This window comes from Mustela putorius, unplaced genomic scaffold, assembly GCF_011764305.1.
Source record: "Mustela putorius furo isolate JIRA1106 unplaced genomic scaffold, ASM1176430v1.1 tig00001012_pilon_pilon_pilon, whole genome shotgun sequence".
Taxonomy (NCBI): domain Eukaryota; kingdom Metazoa; phylum Chordata; class Mammalia; order Carnivora; family Mustelidae; genus Mustela; species Mustela putorius.
The window spans coordinates 4,924,627-4,936,285 of NW_025421531.1; the positions used below are offsets into that span (position 1 = coordinate 4,924,627).

The window sequence follows — 11,659 nt, forward strand, 5'->3', positions numbered from 1 at the left end:
TACTTTTTGCTGCTGAATATCATCTTAATTTTGGATCACACAGGTTTTGCAAAAACAATTATTTTTCTCCAGCCAAACTTTTTTTAAACCTTAAACATTTTATTTTAATTCAGCCTAGAAGAGTACATCCACTAATCTTTTTTAACTCATAACAGTAAATGTTTTACTTAAAATATACACTTCAGGGCACCTGGGTGGCTCAGAGGGTTAAGCCTCTGCATTCAGCTCAGGTAATGGTCCCAGGGTCCTAGGATTGAGTCCCACATTGGACTCTTCGCTCAGCAAGGAGCCTGCTTCTCTCTCTCTCTCTCTCTGCCTGCCTCTCAGCCTACTTGTGATCTCTCTCTCTGCCAAATAAATAAAAATATTTTTTAAAAAACACACATTTAAAATCAGATTCTTTAAAATAATCTCTACTCTATTTCAAGAATTTTTGAAACTCTTGGTGTTGAAATAGTCATCTTTAATATCACTGTATTCATTTTTACTGTAGTCATTTTGTAGGTCATACAACAACTAAAATGATGGGGAAGTTGCACTTTTAAAAACTTTTTTTTAAAGATTTTTTAAAAATTTATTTATTTGACAGAGAGAGAGAGAGAGATCACAAGTAGGCAGAGAGAGAGGGAGGAAGCAGACTCTCTGCTGAGCAGAGAGCCTGATGCAGGGCTCCATCCCAGGACCCTGATATCATGACCTGAGCCGAAGGCAGAGGCTTACCCCACTGAGCCACCTAGGCACCCCTTAAAAACATTTTTATCTTGAAATATTCTCAGAAAATTACAAGTACCAAACCTAAACCTTTGAGAGTAAGTTGCTAACTTGATGGGCCTTATCACTCATTAAAGTTACCCCTGAATTTATTGTGTATTGTCTGTAAACAAGGACCTGTTTCTGTGTAACCAAAAAACATCAGATCTGGACATTGTCATTAATACCTATAGCCATCTCATCCTCGCACCCCATTTGCCAAATGCCCCAATAATGTCCTCTATAGCAAAAGGAGGCAGTTCAGAATTACATACGGCCTTTAATTGTCACATCTTTGTAGCATCCTTTAATCTGGAAGAGTACCCCAGTTTTTCCCTAGCTTTCTTGAGCTTGACACTTTTGAAGACAACAGGCTGTTTATTTTGGATAATGTTTCCCTTTGATTAGCTTTAGTTAATCGGCGGGAACATTAATGCACTGCTGTGTCCTCACTGCATCTCCTCAGGTGGCACACACCATTCCTCTTGCCCCGTCACGCATGATGCTAACTGATGACTGGGTTTTCTTTTGTTTTTGCTTTTTTTTTTTTTTTTAAGATTTTATTTTCAAGTAATCTCTATATCCACTGGGGGTCTCGAACTCAACAACCCCAGTGTCAAGAGGTGCATCCTCTATCGACCGAGCCAGCTGCTTGTTTAAGGCAGTGTATGCCAGGCTTTTCCAGTATGGAGTTCCTCTTTTCCTCTTTATCAATTTATGTCAGTATGGACTTGTAGTTTCGCCTTCTGTTCCGTGGGTTATAATCCATTACAATTGGTGTGGACATGTATACACACACAGCATCTAAATTTTATTTCTGCATCCACGTACTGAAAATCATGAATTCATATGATACCTCTGATTCCAGTCTAACGCCACAAGATACCTTCTCGCTTTCTCCCTCTCTGTAGTTGTAACTTCTCAGAGCGAGACGTGTGGCTCCCATTATCCTCAGTGAAACAAGCCATAATTGGTACAGATTTTCTTCTACTTGAACTTACTTAAAATTGCTTATTAAAAAAGAGTAAAATCATTTTTGGGGTAGTCGTCCTGCTGAATATTTAAATAGGCATTTTTATTTCTCTCTTTACTCCACATAGAAGTTCATTCCATATACAGCTGGGTTCCTAAAGTTCTGAAAATTGAGGTGACCATCAAGATGGCTGAACCCATGCTACATGGACTTTTTATAGTCATAGAGTATCCTTTGTTTATTTTACTTGTGCTCTTGTTTACCATAGAGCCTGTAGATGATGAGAAAAATGAGTTCACTTGCCTAGTTCAGAGACAGGAGGAAAAAGGGGACCCCTTCTTTTGTTTCCATGTTCATTTCCCTGTGCATTGTAGCTGATTTCATCGCTTTCATTACAACTGTTCACGAGACTCCCAGATCTCCAACTTCTCTGGATCTGTACACAGGTGTGAGCCTGGATTTCAAGTCCATGATGTAGCCGCAGGAAGTCTACATTGTATTTAGCATCCCTGGTGATTGTAGTGCTGGCTTGTAGCCAGCCAACTGCTTCTTGCCTGTAAAAACACTGAGGATTTCAAATGTGAACAAGTACTGCTTCTGTTCTTGGCTTAGCACCTGCACAAGAAGGTAAGCCTCAGCAGTTGGCCCTGGCTTCTGAATTGATTGCAAAAAGTTGATTCTCTGGAATGAATGGTTTCATTAAGAGGATGCCTTAACACCAGGGCTCTCACATACACAAAATAAGGGAGAGAAGAGAGTCTACTGGACTATGGATAATAATGCCTGAGCTGGAATTACATACTATTTTGATACTTCTTTTTTTCTTTTTCTTCAATATTTTATTCATTCATTTGTCAAGAGACAGAGGGCGCAAGCGAGCACAAGGAGGGGGAGCAGCAGGCAGAGGGAGAAGCAGGCTTCCTGCTGACCAAGGAGCCTGACAGGGGACTGATCCCAGGACACTGGGATCATGACCTAAGCTGAAGGCAGATGTTTAACTGACAGAGCCACCCAAGCATCCCTATCTTGATATTTCTTTACATTTACAAGGCTCATTTACAGTAAGCAAGTGCCTAGCTGGTGCTTATAGAAATGGTCCTAATCATCCAAATGATCCTAATCCTGGGAAGAGGTAGAATTATAAGATAGGGAAAGGAACTTATCCAGAATAAGACTTAAAAGTTTTCCTTCCCTATAGTAATAACAACTAGATTAGCACTTTTTTTTTTTTTTTTTTGAGGGAAAAAAAGCTTTGAATCATGAATGCTTCGTACAGCTGGCCGCACCATATGCAATATTCAAAAACAAGAACTAGCTAATCATAGAGAACAAGTAGCTAAACAGCCCTCTGCTGGCTTCCAAAGGGCTTATAATTGGTGCAGATGGTCCCGGCGGGATGGGGAGTGTGTCCCTGCTGACTCCTTGCACCCCAGAGGGCCAGAGGGGCTCACGAAGGCTCTTGGCCCTGATCGTGCCCTCGTGGGAACGAGGAGCTCTAGGCTGCTGCGGGTGGAGGGCCGAGGCAGGTGGTGCGGGAGCCTGCTGGCTGCCTTCTGCCCAGCCTTCCCAAGGCCACATGAGCAGATTTGGGCTGCAGAGTTCCGATTTGATGAGTTGAGGGCCTCAAGATGAGAGAAGGCCTGGGGTGAGAGAATAGGATTTGGAAGTTTCTTTATCTGAAGAGCTTCGTCGTGGAACCTGCAGGTGGCCGTGAGGGGCCAGCAGCTTGCCAAAGACGAGAGGACTGGAAACGCATCGACTTCACCTTTCAGGGCGCACCCTCTGAGGGGGCACAGCCTTCGCAGCTAGCCTCCCCTGCTTCCAACCCCTGTCCTTCCAGTCTCTTCCCCAACTTCTCTGTCTTTAAAGACTTACGGTCGTGATCTTTATTGTGTTTTCTGCTCCAAGCTTATTTTAAAAAGCTTTTCTGGAAGCCTAGCTAAATAGAATTGTGAGCAAATTTCAGTCAGCTTTTAATTCGAGTCCGTGAATTGGGAGTACAGACACAGATAATCCAAAGTTAGTGCAGTCTTCGGAAGGCAAAAGAAAGAGGAGAGCTCTCTCGTTTCCTCTGGGCCTGTCCACTCCCTCTCTGGTGAACCCCACCATGTTCGGCTGACGGAGGAAAGTGTTTCTAAAAACTTCCAGTTCTTCCTCCTATACCATATGCTCTAATCAGAGTTGCAATAAAATTCTCGGCATTTTCTATCCTGTTTCTGAAACTGAACACGTGGTTCTGTCCCCTCATCAAGTTTGCTTTGTTTCTGTTTCCCTTCTGTGAGGACTCTGCTTTCTTCAGATGTGAGGAGGAGTCTCCTCTGCTCACCTTGCATGCATTGTAATGTAATTCCTAGGTTCCTCTTACCTACCTCCCTGGCCACAGCGCCATGATTTCTGTGGGAGGTGAGGGTGCGAGAAAGAACAGAGCTCCAGGCTGGCCCTCTCAATAGTGAGAGCCCTGGGCTCCACAAAGGAGTCAGGGCTCATTCGCCCCACACAGAGAAACCCGCTGCTGGTGGGCAGCTCTCCCCAGGTGTCCCCCTCGCTGTTGAGGACGAACAGCTGCACTTGCTTGTCCTCATGACAGCCCCTCACGCAGGCCAGGAATGACACATTCCGAGGCTGCTCCTGGAAGACCAGCGGGCGTGGTCTTCAGTCTTGGGCCTCTGCAGCTGCCTGTGACTAGGTGGGACCCAGCTGCGGCTGACAGAGAGAGGGAAGGCAGTTTTGCCAGTTGGCTGATTTGGAAGTTGCCCTGAATTCTTGCCCATCTGTTCTCCCAACTGAGCCAGGGCCAAAGCTGTCTATCTCTTGCCAACCCAGGGAATGACACGTAGACCAGTGTCCTGCAGCCCGTCTCCCGGGCCAGTGGGACTCCCTGCAGAGAGATGGCCCTGGGCCCACAGCCGGTGTTGGCCCACAGACATGCATGCGTTCCTGCTTTTTGCGTTCTCCCTCATTTTTCAAAGCTGGCCCTGAGCGGGATGCTGAGACTGGCATCAGCCCTGACCTACTGGGGCTTTGCATGGGACCTCTGGAAAAGGGACCTCTGCCCCTTTTCAGCCTTCTCCTCTTTATAAATTAGGGAAGAATCCCACTGTCCTGACACAGGGGAATGAGAGGCAGTGGAAGAAGCTGCCGTTTGCCCTGAAATCTCCTTCTCCTTAACAGGACCCTGAGCTTTACTGGGGTGACAGAATGACCGGCTAAAACGACATTTCCCAGTCCCCCTTGCAGGTGTGGCCAGGGATATGAGCACTAACCACTGCTCATTTGAGGAGAGTTTTTTTTGTTTTTTTTTTGTTTTTTTTAATGATTTTTATTTGAGCATGAGGAGAGCATGAGCAGAAGAAGGGGCAGAGGGAGAGGGAGAAGTAGGCTCCCTGCTGAGCAGGGAAGGGGTAGATGAGGGGGGTGCTCTATGCCGGGAATCTGGGATCATGACCTGAGCCTAAGGCAGATGCTTAACCGAATGAGCCACCCAGGCGCCCCATGAGGAAAGCTCTTTGAGAGGAACACCCCAATGTCTCTTAATCTTCCCTTTTGCCTCCTGGAACACAGAAGTGATGGCTGAAGCTCTTGAGGGTGGCATTTTGCACAGATGATGGTGGAGGAGAAAGAGTGGCCTGCTTTCCTGGTCATACTCTGAAGGTGCCGTACCAGTCATATGTGGCCTCCCTTTCCACTTTTTTTTTTTTTTTAAGATTTATTTATTTAGTTGACAGAAATAGAGAGAGAGATCACAAGTAGGCAGAGAGGCAGGCAGAGAGAGAGAGATGGGGAAGCAGGCTCCCCTGCTAAGCAGGGAGCCCGATGCGGGGCTCAAACCAAGGACCCTGAGATCATGACCTGAGCTGAAGGCAGAGAGAGGCTTAACCCACTGAGCCACCCAGGTGCCCCCTCCCTTTGCACTTTTAGGTGAAAACCTAAATCTAATTTGTTTAAGCTTCTGAGTCCAGGCCTCTTCTTTTATTAGCAATTCCTAACTGATACAGAGGACAAAAATGGGATCACAGAGTCCTCAAGTCTAGAGACTTTGCCCCTTCTTTCTTCTGTTCTCTGTAGGATCCGACATAGGATCTGTACTTCAGGGTCAATTCCTGACTATTGATGACAGTGGGGAGAGAGCACTGGGGTGCTGTGACATGCCGTCCACACTGGGTCCAGAAGAATGAAGGAGGACATGAGTCTTCTGGCATTTAGTGGAAACTGAGAGTAGCAAAACAATAATTGTCAGGAAATCAGACTTCAACTCTGAAAGCTGGTGACCATCTGCTTTTTATGTGTTCTGCCATGTTTCGAGGTAACGAATCCAGATCCCCAGTTGGGTGGGAACTCAAAGGTCTTGTGATCCATTCTGCCACTTGCCTTGTCATCTGTCTATCTTCTCGGAGAGGCGGTCTGCAGCCTCTGTGCAAATGCTTTCAAGGAGGAGGTACTTCTCACTATGGCTTTTATGATGAGTTCTGATGCAAAACAGAAGAGTTCATGAAGCTTCCATCCATCAGTCCTGGTTCCATTTCCGTGTTACACAGTACAAGATTTTCTTCCACTTGTTAATCTTCTATTTGAAGACATCCGCCTTGTCCTCTCCAAGACTTCGTAGTTCCAAATCATTCTTCATTCCTTCAATAGTTTTTTTTTCCTTCAAAAGAAAGTGTTGTACTTTCAGTTTTGATTTAAAAAAAAAAAACAAAAACCCATGTGAATCCAGTAAAAATAGGTAGAACAGTGAAAAACAATACAAAATCAAAACTATACCTTCTTGGTGATAACTTATTACTACCTTGGTATGTTTCCTCCTAGATTGTTTTCTGAAAGATTATTTATAGCCAGCAGTTTCTATAAAGTGACCTTTGCACTGAAAGGGTTTTTTATTTTTTGTTTTGTTTTTATAATCTGCTTAGCACAGTGCCTGACATATCATACTACAAGGTAACAGTTTTTTGGAGCTCTTATTATTTGCCCAAACTCTTCTAAACTCTTTTCGTGTATGAAGTTCAGTTAATTCTCATATACCTGTTTGAAGTGTAGGCACCATTATTTTCCCTGTTGTTGTTTTTTACTTTTTTATTTTTTTAAAAGATGTTTATTTATTTATTTATTTAACAGAGATCACAAGTAGGCAGAGAGTCAGGCAGAGAGAGGGGTGGGGAAGCAGGCTCCCTGCTGAGCAGAGAGCCTGATGCAGGGCTCGATCCCAGGACTCTGGGATCATGACCCGAGCCAAAGGCAGAGGCCTTAACCCACTGAGCCACCCAGGCGCCCCCCGTTGTCGTTTTTTAAAGATTTTATTTATTTGGCAGTGTGAGAGAGAGAATATAAGCTGGCGGAGTTGCAGGCAGAGGGAGAGGGAGAAGCAGGCTCCCGCTGAGGAGAGAGCCTGACGTGGGGCTGGATCCCAGAAAACTGGGATCATGTCCTAAGCCAAAGGCAGCTGCTTAACTGACTAAACCACCCAGGCCCCTTCTCTGTTGTTTTGTGAAGGAATTCGGAGTTTGGAGATATAAAGTGACTTGCTTAGTCAGTAACTCAGCTAGGATCTGAACCCAGGTAGTGTGATCCCAAAACTTACATTGTTTTTCACTACAGATCTTCCTTGACTTAGAATGGAGTTATATCCTGGTAAACCCATCATAAGTTGAAAGTTCTTTAATTAAAAATGCATTTAATACACTTACGCTATCAAATATCATAGCCAAAGATATAGTCTATCTTAAATGTGCTCAGAACACTTATATTAGCCTGCATTGGCAAAATCACGTGACCGAAAGCCCATTTTATAATAAAGTGCTGGATGTCACATGTAACTGAGTAGTGTACTGAAGAGCAGCATAGTTGTGTGGGTATAGAATGGTCCATAAGTATATGGGCTGTTTACCCTTGTGATCGTGTGGCTGACTGGGAGTTGTGGCTTGGTGCCACTGCCCCACATCACAACTGGGTATCATACCATAGATCGGTAACTCAGAAAAAGATCAAAATACAAAGTTTGAAGTATGGTTTTTACTGAACATATATGGCTTTCACACTCATAGTAACTGAAAAATTGTAAGTCAGACCACTGTAGGTCAGGGACTATAGATAACTGCTTCTCCAAAATGAAAAATGAGCACTCAAAAAATAGTATCCCAATTATTATTACTCTTAAGGAGAGATCTTGTAAATTGTTGAATTCTTAAAAGGACTGAGGGGATTATGTTTTCTTGGGAGGAGGTTATTATAAACAAACATTAATTAAGTTGTTTCATATTCTATCCTTCTGGGTTACATGACATTCTTTTTTTTTTTTTTTTTTAAGATTTTATATATTTATTTGTCAGAGAGAGAGCACAAGCCGGGAGAGTGGCAGGCAGAAGCAGAGAGAGAAGCAGGATCCCCACTGAGCAAGGAGCCCAATGCAGGACTCCCATCTCAGGACCCTGGGACCATGACCTGAGCCGGAGGCAGCTGCTTAACCGACTGAGCCTCCCAGGCATCCCAGGATTACATGACATTCTAAAAGGGACTTTATCCTTCTGGAAAGCTTAATGTCTCATATAGCTGATGATTATTGAAGGCATATTTTTAACTTCTTTGCTGCTCTGTTTCTTGGTCCACCAAGCTTTACACAGAGAAATTAAATTTTTAACATCAGGACAGATAAAAATTAAGATATATTTTCTTGAAACACCCACCTATATGGAAAACTGGCATAATGGTGGTTAAAATCATAGACGTCATAGACATGGTAGCAAACCTGCCGGGGTTTAAATTTTGCTACTATACTTTTTTTTTAAGGAGGCTCCATCCTGGGTATGGAGCCCAACGCGGGACTTGAACTCACAATCCTGAGATCAAGACCTGAGCTGAGATCAAGAACTGGACACTTAACTGACTGAGCCACCCGGCCACCCCTGCTTTGCTACTTTGTAGCTGTGTGATTTTTGGTGAATTCTTTAAATTCTTTGTGCCTCAGTTGCCAATCCATAAAATGGGCATGATAACAGTAATACCTTTCTCTAGAGTTGTTATCGTAACCAAGCTACTAATCCATGCTGGGCAGCTAGAACACAGCCTGGCATAGTCCTCAGTCTTGCATTTCAGACCTTCCCTTCCACATCACAGAGCTAAACAAACACGAAGGAAAATCGTGGGGCATCAACTGTTACTTTAGATTATTATTGCTTATAAGACTCATCCTTATCAAGTAAATGAAGAAGAGATTTTGAGAAAGAATGCTTCAGAAGAGAGCTGTGAGGATTTCACTCTAATTTTCAGCTCTCAAGGATGAAGCAACTTGAGTTTTTAGGAGTTATGAACAGCAGGTGGCGCTGTAAACAAACGCAGTAGCAGGCGCTTCCTCCTCCCTCTGGCTGCCTCTAGGTGGCTGCAGGCCTGTGCTGTGAGCTGGAGAGACCCAGGGACCCAGGTGGGTCGGTCGGTCTGTCTCTTTTTTTTTATTTTAAAGCTTTTATTTATTTATTTGACAGAGAGTTAGAGAGAGAGCACAAGTAGGCAGAGCAGCAGGCAGAGGCAGAGGGAGAAGTAGGCTCTCCGCCGAGCAGGGAGCATGACGCAGGGCTCGATCCTAAGACCCCGGGTTCTCCTTTACCCTGCTCTGGCAACACCTTTTCAGCCGTGAAGAGACTGGCCACAGACTTAGAATTCTGGGTGCTTGTCTGAACCCTCATCTAAGAGGGGCCAGAGTGCCACCCAGAGAAGGATGTTTTCCCTGCTGCGTACTTCCCTAGCCTGTTGTCCATCCACCTCTCCCAGGCCTAGCTTGTCCCTCACTTCCTTCCTGACACTGTCCATTACAGCACCTGCACCAAGGCAGATGGCCTCTTAACACTTCCTCCTCCTCCTTTGGTCTTCTCGGGAACAGTATTGCCCAAGTCAAATGTCGTCCGGAGGCCACAGGAAAAGCTAAGTGAATTGATACTGACTGAACACTTACTATGGGCCAGGAGCTGTCCTGGGTGTCTCACCTACACCATCTCATGACAGCCTTAAAGCTGGTATTAATCACCATTTGGGGGGATGAGGGGGACAGATACTCAGAGAATTTAGGTAGCTCTCCCAAAGTTAAACAGCAGTTAAATGGCCAAAGCCACATGTTTTTTCTGTCCTCCCCATGTGATTGGCTCCAGGCAGGAGAGCGGTCAGGACCAGCTTCTGGGACAGAGAGGAATTTGCACGGGGATTTCTCCCTTTCCGTCTGACCCCAGGCTGGGCAGGTTTCTCAGTTCAGTGCCTCCTGAGCATGAGCTCTCCCCTCTACTTCCCTTTCCACAGTTTTACTTCATTCAGGCCTCTATTACCCTTTTCCTGATATAGTCCAGACTTTGGAAACTGAAGGCCCAGGCTTTAGTCCCTATCTTACTTTTTTCTGGGTGTAAGATCTTTAGAAATTTGCTTACATTTGTCTGACCTCAGTTTCTTTATTTGCAGGGTGCAGATAAGGATGTCTTTTTGGGGGAGTGATATTGTTAAGGATGAAATGAAACCACATGCATATTTGTGGAGCTTATAGAAGTTCCCCCTCTCCCTTTCACATGGACTGCCCGTGGATCCCGTCATTCAACTGCTATGCACGAGCATGCACGCTGTGCCAGGAATGCTTCTGGGCACTTAGGACACAACAATAAATGGGATAGACATGCTTCTTGCACTGAGAGATTCATGGCGAAGACAGGAAGTAAACAATCAGAAGCTACATAAAAATGCAGATGGTGCTAAATGCTGGAAGAAAATGAAGCAAAGATAGAGATTTTGGCCACCCCGTTTCCTTTGCCTGGAATGCCCAGTCCCCACTTCTACCCCTGCTCAGTCCCCAGTTCTACCACTGCTGAACTCTTGCTCCTTTTTCAAGCCACCCTTTAAATGATCATCTTTGTGAAATCACAGTTTGCTATCACACTTAATCCTGTAGACTTCCCTAAAGTTATCCAAATCTGTCTGTGAGGCTGAGGGCAATACTTTATCTTGTTCGTTGTTGCATTTTTCAAACCACTGTCCATCAAGAAAGCTACTCAGATATTCTGAAGAGGAACACTGACACCATCACGCCAAGCAACTACCTTATGTGCCAGTTCCCAAGTGGCAAATCCTCAGAGTGAGCACTGGGGGAGGGACCGGACTGGGCAGGCATCCTGGAACTCTGTAGGGCCAAATGAACAAACTTTCAAACAAATAACAGAATGAAACATCACACTGTGTGTGTTTGTGTTTGTGTGTGTGTGTGTGTGTTTGTATGTGTGTGTGTTAGAGGTAGCAACGAAAGGCAGTGGTTAGGAGGGGAAAACCTACATTTTCTAGCAGGCCCAAGAAGGCTTCTTGCAGGTGGTTGTATTTCTAAGAGCCACTGGAATGAAGGCCTTGTCCATCAAAGGCAGGCGGGGGCTGAGTGAGGCTGCCGGGAATCCTGCTCCAGGCGAGCCCTACCGCCGCCCACATCACTCACTGCTTGGGCACCATGATGGCAAGTTCATGCTTTTTAATTACTCAGACTCTAAATGCAGCTTCTCCCCGGGATCCTCATCATTTCCCAGAAAGTAGCCACTCTGCGCCTGGAACTAGAGTTTCTGACTTTTTCCCCTGTGCATCGCCACACGAGGTGCAAAGAGGTCGGCAGGAGGAGGGCTGGGTGTGTAGAAGCTGTCACCAGGTTCGCCCCAGCCACAGCGAGTGGGCAGGGAGAGATCTCAGTTTTGTTCTATCTGTTATGAAACCTGAGGCAAAGACTAAATCTGGTTGTGCTGACTTAGCTCCCCTAGTTGGAAAAGCAGCTTGAGGCTCTTGGGTGTGGAAGGGAAGGTCGCCCAGCAGCCATCATCGGTACCTGCCTTTGTCTGCCACAGGAATCTGAACTTAGAGGAAATGCTGGCTGAATCCTGTCCTAGCTCCTTCCATGACAGAATTCCAGCTGTACCATGATAAAAATACGGCTCTGTG

The 11,659-nt window shown here is 45.2% G+C and overlaps 1 long non-coding RNA gene across 1 annotated transcript; it reads left to right on the forward strand.

The window, feature by feature from the left end:
* The first annotated feature begins 316 nt into the window (after positions 1–316).
* On the forward strand, positions 317–10,911 carry LOC123393822. The gene is made up of 2 exons (XR_006608636.1): positions 317–2,350; positions 10,157–10,911. It is a non-coding gene; the product is annotated as an uncharacterized LOC123393822 (long non-coding RNA).
* Positions 10,912–11,659: the final 748 nt, after the last annotated feature.